The sequence below is a fragment of the Camelina sativa genome, chromosome 1 (genome assembly GCF_030686135.1).
Source record: "Camelina sativa cultivar CO46 ecotype springtype chromosome 1, ASM3068613v1".
NCBI lineage: Eukaryota > Viridiplantae > Streptophyta > Magnoliopsida > Brassicales > Brassicaceae > Camelina > Camelina sativa.
Genome location: NC_141880.1, coordinates 9336833 through 9343943, shown reverse-complemented (window position 1 = coordinate 9343943; position 7111 = coordinate 9336833).

Below are 7111 nucleotides of genomic sequence, written 5' to 3'. Positions count from 1 at the left end.
GTGGAATAGAGGTGACTGAAAAGGAGCTGATAGAAAAAATGTTGTCTACCTTCAGCCCTAATAACAGAATTCTTCAGCAACAATATCGGCACCAAGGTTTTGCCGACTATGGGGAACTCATTGAATGTTTACTGCTAGCTGAGCAGAACGATGAGTTGTTGCTGATGAACAGCGCTATGAGACCTCCTGATACAGCCCCATTACCAGAAGCACACAAGGTTGATTTGGGAAAGAAAAATGCAGCAGAGCCTAAAGAGCTTAAAGAGCCTAATGAGACCAACTACGTCCACAGAGATAGACACTACGGCCGTGGCCGTGGTGGCAGAGGACGTGGTGGTCGTGGAGGCCAGGCTGGCCGAGGAGGCCGCGGACGTGGTGGTAGGGGTCGTGGGTCCTTTAAACCACACACCAAGGCCAAATCGGTTTGCCACAGATGTGGTATGTCAAACCACTGGGCCAAGAATTGCAGAACTCCCAAACACCTCATTGATGCATATCAAGAAGCCAACTATGTACATATCGATGACGAAGGAGACTTCGATCATGAGAACGATGACTTACTTGACTATGAGACTTCCGATTGCCTCAAGAATGATGATTGATTTTCAATTTTATTTTGGTTTAATTTCTATGCTTTTATGATTTAATTTCCTTCTATGTAATGACTTTGATTTAAATTCAATGGATTTTATTTTATTTTATATGATTTTCTTGTTAAAACACAAAATTATTGTCCTATTTATAGAAATGGCCGAGGACATGAGTGAACTAGTGGTGGACAGTGGTTCCAGCCACACCATACTAAAAGACAAAAGATATTTCATAAATCTTAAAATGAAAAGTGCCAATGTTAGTACAATTGCGGGTATAGCAAATTTGATAGAAGGCTACGGCCAGGCTCACATATTGTTGCCTAATGGCACACACATTGAATTAAGTGATGCCCTATACTCACCCAACTCTAAGAGAAGCTTATTGAGCTTTAGAGATATAAGATCAAATGGTTATCATGTTGAAACCAAGGGTGAGGGAACTAAAGAATTCCTATACATTACATAAATTGTAAAAGGACAAAAGAAGGTCCTAGAGACTATACCTGCACTAGCCACTGGTTTATACCATGCTAAGATTAACATGATAGAAGCTAACTTGGCAAAGCACAAAATATTCAAAGAACAATTCACTCTATGGCATGACCGACTTGGCCATCTGGGTTCGAACATGATGCGTAAACTGATTAAGAGTTCGAATGGGCACAACCTTAAAAAGAGAAAAGTTTTCCCTACAAATCTCACTTGTGTAGCATGTGCACAAGAGAAACTTATCATAAGACCATCACCAGTAAAAGTCACAAAAGAGACTTTAAACTTTCTGGAAAGGATACAAGGTGATATATGTGGACCAATACACCCACCATGTGGGACATTTAGATATTTCATGGTGATGATAGATGCATCAACCAGATGGTCACACGTTTGCTTGTTATCCACAAGAAACTTAGCATTTGCTAAGCTGTTAGCTCAAATCATAAGATTAAGAGCACATTTTCCGGACTTTCCTCTTAAGACTATACGTCTAGACAATGCTGGTGAATTTACATCCCAAGCGTTTAATGATTACTGTATGTCCATGGGGGTGAGTGTGGAACATCCTGTGGCATATGTCCATACACAAAACGGATTAGCTGAATCCTTCATTAAACGAATACAATTGATAGCTCGACCATTGTTAATGCGATCAAAGCTTCCTGTGTCGGCTTGGGGACACGCGGTCTTACATGCAGCAGAACTCATACGCATCAGGTCATCTAGTGAACACAAATATTCACCATCCCAACTATTAACGGGTCAAGAGCCAGACTTATCCCATCTCAAAACATTTGGTTGTGCCGTTTATACACCTATTGCTCCACCACAGAGAACTAAGATGGGACCTCAAAGGAGGATGGGAATATATGCTGGATATGAGTCTCCCACTATTATAAACTATCTTGAGCCATTAACAGGAGATTTATTTAAGGCCAGATACGCGGACTGTCAATTCGTTGAGTCTGAATTCCCTATGTTAGGTGGTGAGACTAGCAAGCTGGTCAAAGAATTAACATGGAATCAAACATCCTTAAATTGGCAAGATCCTCGAACTCTAGCATGTGATGCAGAGGTTCAAAAGATTATACATTTACAACAGCTAGCTAATCAATTGCCAGATTCTTTTGCTGACCCAAAGAGAGTAACAAAATCGTACATACCAGCTTGCAATGCACCAGTACGTATTGATGTTCAGAAGGAACACAATAATCAAGTTGCTACAGAGTCTAAACCACGTTTGAAACGAGGTAGACCATTAGGTTCCAAAGATAAAAACCCTCGGAAGTCTAAAGGTGCAAAACAGACCGAGGTTTAGGGAATTACAGAAAATGCAGACATAGCCGCGGAAAATCCTAAGGAGCCGAATGAGGTTCAGGACGCTGAACCTCAAGGTCCTGAAGGTATTGATAATAATGAGGTATCAATCAATTATATAATGTCTGGAATTAAATGGAACCGAAAGGATGTCGACATCGATGATATATTTGCATACAAGGTAGCACTTGAGATAAATGAGGATCTAGAACCCACATCTATATTAGAGTGCACTCAAAGCAAAGATTGGCTTAAATGGAAAGAAGTTATTGATGTGGAGTTAAAACTCTTTGAAGAAGAGAAGTGTGTTTGGTCCGACCTTAAGGACAACACCTGAAATTAAACCAGTTGGACATAAGTGGGTCTTTGTAAGGAAGAGAAATGAGAAAAATGAGATAGTGAGATACAAAGCACGGCTTGTAGCACAAGGATTCTCTCAAAGACCTGGCACAGATTATGAGGAGACATACTCCCCTGTGATGGATGCAACGACTTTTAGATATCTAATAAGTTTGGCTATAAGATAAAAACTGGATTTGCGGTTAATGGATGTTGTAACCGCATACTTATATGGTCCACTGGATAATAAGATTTATATGAGATTACCAGAGGGTATAGAACTCAAAGATAAGAGTGGTTCTCGAGACCAGTACTGCATAAGGCTAGACAAATCGCTTTATGGACTGAAACAAAGTGGTCGGATGTGGTATAACCGATTGAGTGAATATTTAGCTAAGGAAGGCTATAAGAATGACCCGATCAGTCCATGTATATTCATAAAGAAGTTTGCAAACAAAGGATTTGTAATAATAGCAGTATATGTGGATGATTTAAACATCTTTGGGACCTCTGGGGAAATCGCCCAAACTGTAGAATATCTCAAGAAAGAATTTGAGATGAAAGACCTAGGCAAGACAAAATTCTGTTTGGGATTGCAACTTGAGTATAGAAATAGTGGGATCCTTGTGCGTCAAAAGGCATACACGGAAAAAGTGCTCAAGAGGTTTAAAATGGAGCAAGCTCACCCATTGACTAGACCAATGGTTGTTAGAAGCTTAGACTTGGATAAAGATCCATTCGCTCCTAAGAAGGACAATGAAGAAGTTCTTGGTCCTGAAGTGCCTTACCTCAGTGCTATAGGAGCGTTAATGTTCTTGGCTAGTCACACTAGACCGGACATATGTTTTGCCGTGAACCTCCTAGCAAGATATAGTTCTTGTCCGACCATAAGGCACTGGAATGGTATTAAACATGTTCTGCGTTACCTACAAGGAACGACGGACTTTGGTCTATTTTATACTAACTATAACAAAGATGGTTTAGTTGGTTTTGCTGATGCAGGTTATCTATCCGATCCACACAATGGTAAGTCACAAACAGGTTATGTGTTTACACATGGTGGTACTGCGATCTCTTGGCGTTCCATGAAACAAACTCTTGTGGCCACATCGTCAAATCACGCCGAGATCCTGGCCATACATGAAGCCAGCCATGAGTGTGTTTGGTTGCGGTCCATGACTCAGCATATTCAGACGGATAGCGGTTTAGAAGACAACAAGGGAGCAACCGTACTCTATGAAGACAATACAGCCTACATCGCACAGCTCAAGGAAGGTTACATCAAGGGAGATCGGACGAAGCACATACTGCCGAAGTTCTTCTTCACACACGAACTACAAAAGGCCGGAGAAGTTCAAGTGGTGCAAGTTCAGTCATGCGACAACTCAGTCGATCTCTTCACCAAGGCATTACCGACAACAACATTCAGGAAGCTCACGCACCAGATTGGAATGCGGAGGCTTAAGGACTTAGAGTGATGCTTGGAACAGGGGGAGTAATGCGTGCTATACTCTTTTTCTTTCACCAAGGTTTTGTCCCATTGGGTTTTCCTGGTAAGGTATTAATGAGGCAGCATCCCCAAGCGCATTACAGAGATCCTCTTCCAGCACATGCACGGTTATGTCATCCAAGGGGGAGTGTTGTAAACCACTGGATGGTGGACTCCATAACCGGCCCATGTACGGTCCGTCCGTGTACGGCCCATCGGCCTTTGGCCCATCGGCCTATCGGCCTATTCTATTTCCTAGTCGGTTTATGGGCTTTAGCCCTTGTACTTTACTATATATGTAACCTCATTCGATTATCAATAATAAGAATAAGAGATTTCATTCCCTAAATTCTCTAGTTTACAACAGAAATGATAACTAAAATTTTCATAATTAGCACCAAAAAGTTAATAATATATATTTAAAAACTCAACTAACATAAAAAAAAAAAAAAAAAAAAAACAAAAACAAAAAAAAAACTCAACTAACTTTGCCCTTAAATAAATAAAATGAAAAAGAAAACTAAACACACTAAACTACAGTGATTTTATAATTTAGTAGACAAATCAAAGACAAAAAAAACTATTTCTCACTTCGAAATCCATTAGTTGATCATTTGTGATCAGGTGGTAAAAATGCCTTATGTCGTATCTCATTCCACACGCAATATGGGTTCGAGGCCGGGGGCTTCCCGGTTTTTTTTTTTTTTTTTATCAATTTTAAGGTGACTCGGTTTTCTGTCAACCGTATCGAACCGGATTGCAGAAACCAAAACCCTAATTTTCTATTCTTTTCGTTTTCACCGGGGAGATTTGCTAGTGTTGAATCTAAAGTTTTGGGTATTGAAGAGAGAAAGCCTCACAATGAAATTAGATCTAGGTTAGTTTTGATTTCGTTTAGGTTTTCTCTATCTTCTTCTTCTTCTTCTTCTTCTTTTATCTTTTTGGCCGCATCCCCCTTTGATCCGAGAAGGATCTATCGAATCTTCCTTTGTCGAATTACCTATCATGGCTATCGTTGCTCCTGCTGATCATATCCTTTTGCTTATTCGTTTTCTCGATCTCTTTGTTTCTCGCTTGATTTCTGTTGGATCTTGAATTATGCATCTTTCGTTCTTTTGGTGATGGATGATTCAGTAGATTTCGTTCAGTGAATCAAAGAATTAAGAAACCTAACAGAGAATCCCGGTTTGAATTCCGGTTCGATGCAGTTTTCAGAAAACCGAGAGCCACCTTCAAAATGAAAAAAAAAAACTGTAATCCCGGGAATCGTTACTGAATTCTTTGGGTTAAGAGATATGGCGTCTAACCACGAGACCACGAAAATTAAGCCAGAAAGATCTTCATGGTAAATGTATATATAAGTAATAAGATTAAAATTTAATCCATTAACGGCTCTGTAACGTCCGTTAATGTCCCATGAGTTGAGGATTCGAATTCACCAACAGATTAAAATATCATGTATTTTTAGACTAACTATAATTAAATGAAGTATTTTTCTTCAAACCAAAAAAGACGAGGTATTAAACGTCCAAATAAAAAATAGATCGGGTATTTTTCAGTTTTTTCCCATATTAATGATGATGTTTAAATAAATATGTTTAATCGTTGTATCTTCTATTTATGTTTTGTAATTGTTGAAACGAGAAACGACGAATAAATTGATTTGATTAGGAAATAAGATCTGGGCGAACTTTCGGTCTAAATCGATATGAACTAAGAAGAATTGCGAACTCGAATTTTTGTATTAAATTGTGTGCTGCTCTTAACCTAAAAAAAATACATCCTCGTCTGCTTTACAAATTCTATCTATCTAAACTCAACAGCCTTGACTTGCCGTTCCACTCTCCCCTCGAATCTCGCCCATGATTTCTTGACCTTATCTCGCGACTGACTCGACCTCGGCAACAAAATTCTCCTCTTGGGCTCGCACCAGGCCGACTATCAGGTCCATATCTTGTTTCCTTATTGGGCTCTTCATGGGCCTGCACATCGGCGAAACCCAACACCAACAATTGCCCCCCAGCCTTTTTCCCTTTCGTTAAAAGATAAAAAGGCGAATATTCGGGGAATTCTCTGCCGTTTCGATTTCGTGATCCTCCTCAAGGTGAACACGCTGGATCTCGTCCTCCAAGATTTTCGTAAGGATTATCTTTTCTCTCCCCAGATCCAACGGTAGAGGCAGACGGTTTTGACGGTCCAGATTAAAAGAGAGAGATTCGTGGGATCCCGAAAACTGAAGCAATTATGGCTTAGAAACCATAAGCTACACGTCTCGTCATAACCGCGCAGTCATCCACTACTTGAAGGTAATCTCTTTTCCTTTCTCTCTCGCTGTTTTAATAATTTGCTAGGGTTTTATTTTTAGAAACACCTCTTCTCCGTCGCCCCTCTCTAGACTTTGTCATCCTCGATTTTCATCTTTTTTAATTCTCAATGGCACCACTCGAGCTCTGGGGAAACCATATCCCTCCGATTACTACGGAGAAGCACCTCGTCGACCTCCACCAAAAACACGGAGTCCTGTCGGAAGTAACATGATATTGTTGCCCGACGGCACATATAATCCGGAAACCGTTCCACCGGGCTACTGTTGTGCGTACACGACGTACTTCGAAAGATGCGGACTCGTCTTCCCCATTCCCCGAATCATCTTCCAAGTCCTGCAACGCCTTCGAATGGCATTCCCCCAGATGTGTCCGAATTTCATGAGGAACGTAATCGGACTTTACATCAGAGGGCGCGAGGAGGAAATCATACTACATGTCCCGCCGACAAGACCGAGAAATTCGCTAGGCGATTCTCGGGAAGGATGACAGGTGGAGGGACAAGTCCGAAGGTCTCGTGCCCGACAGTTGCTTCGACCAGCCGGTCGATGTGCGGG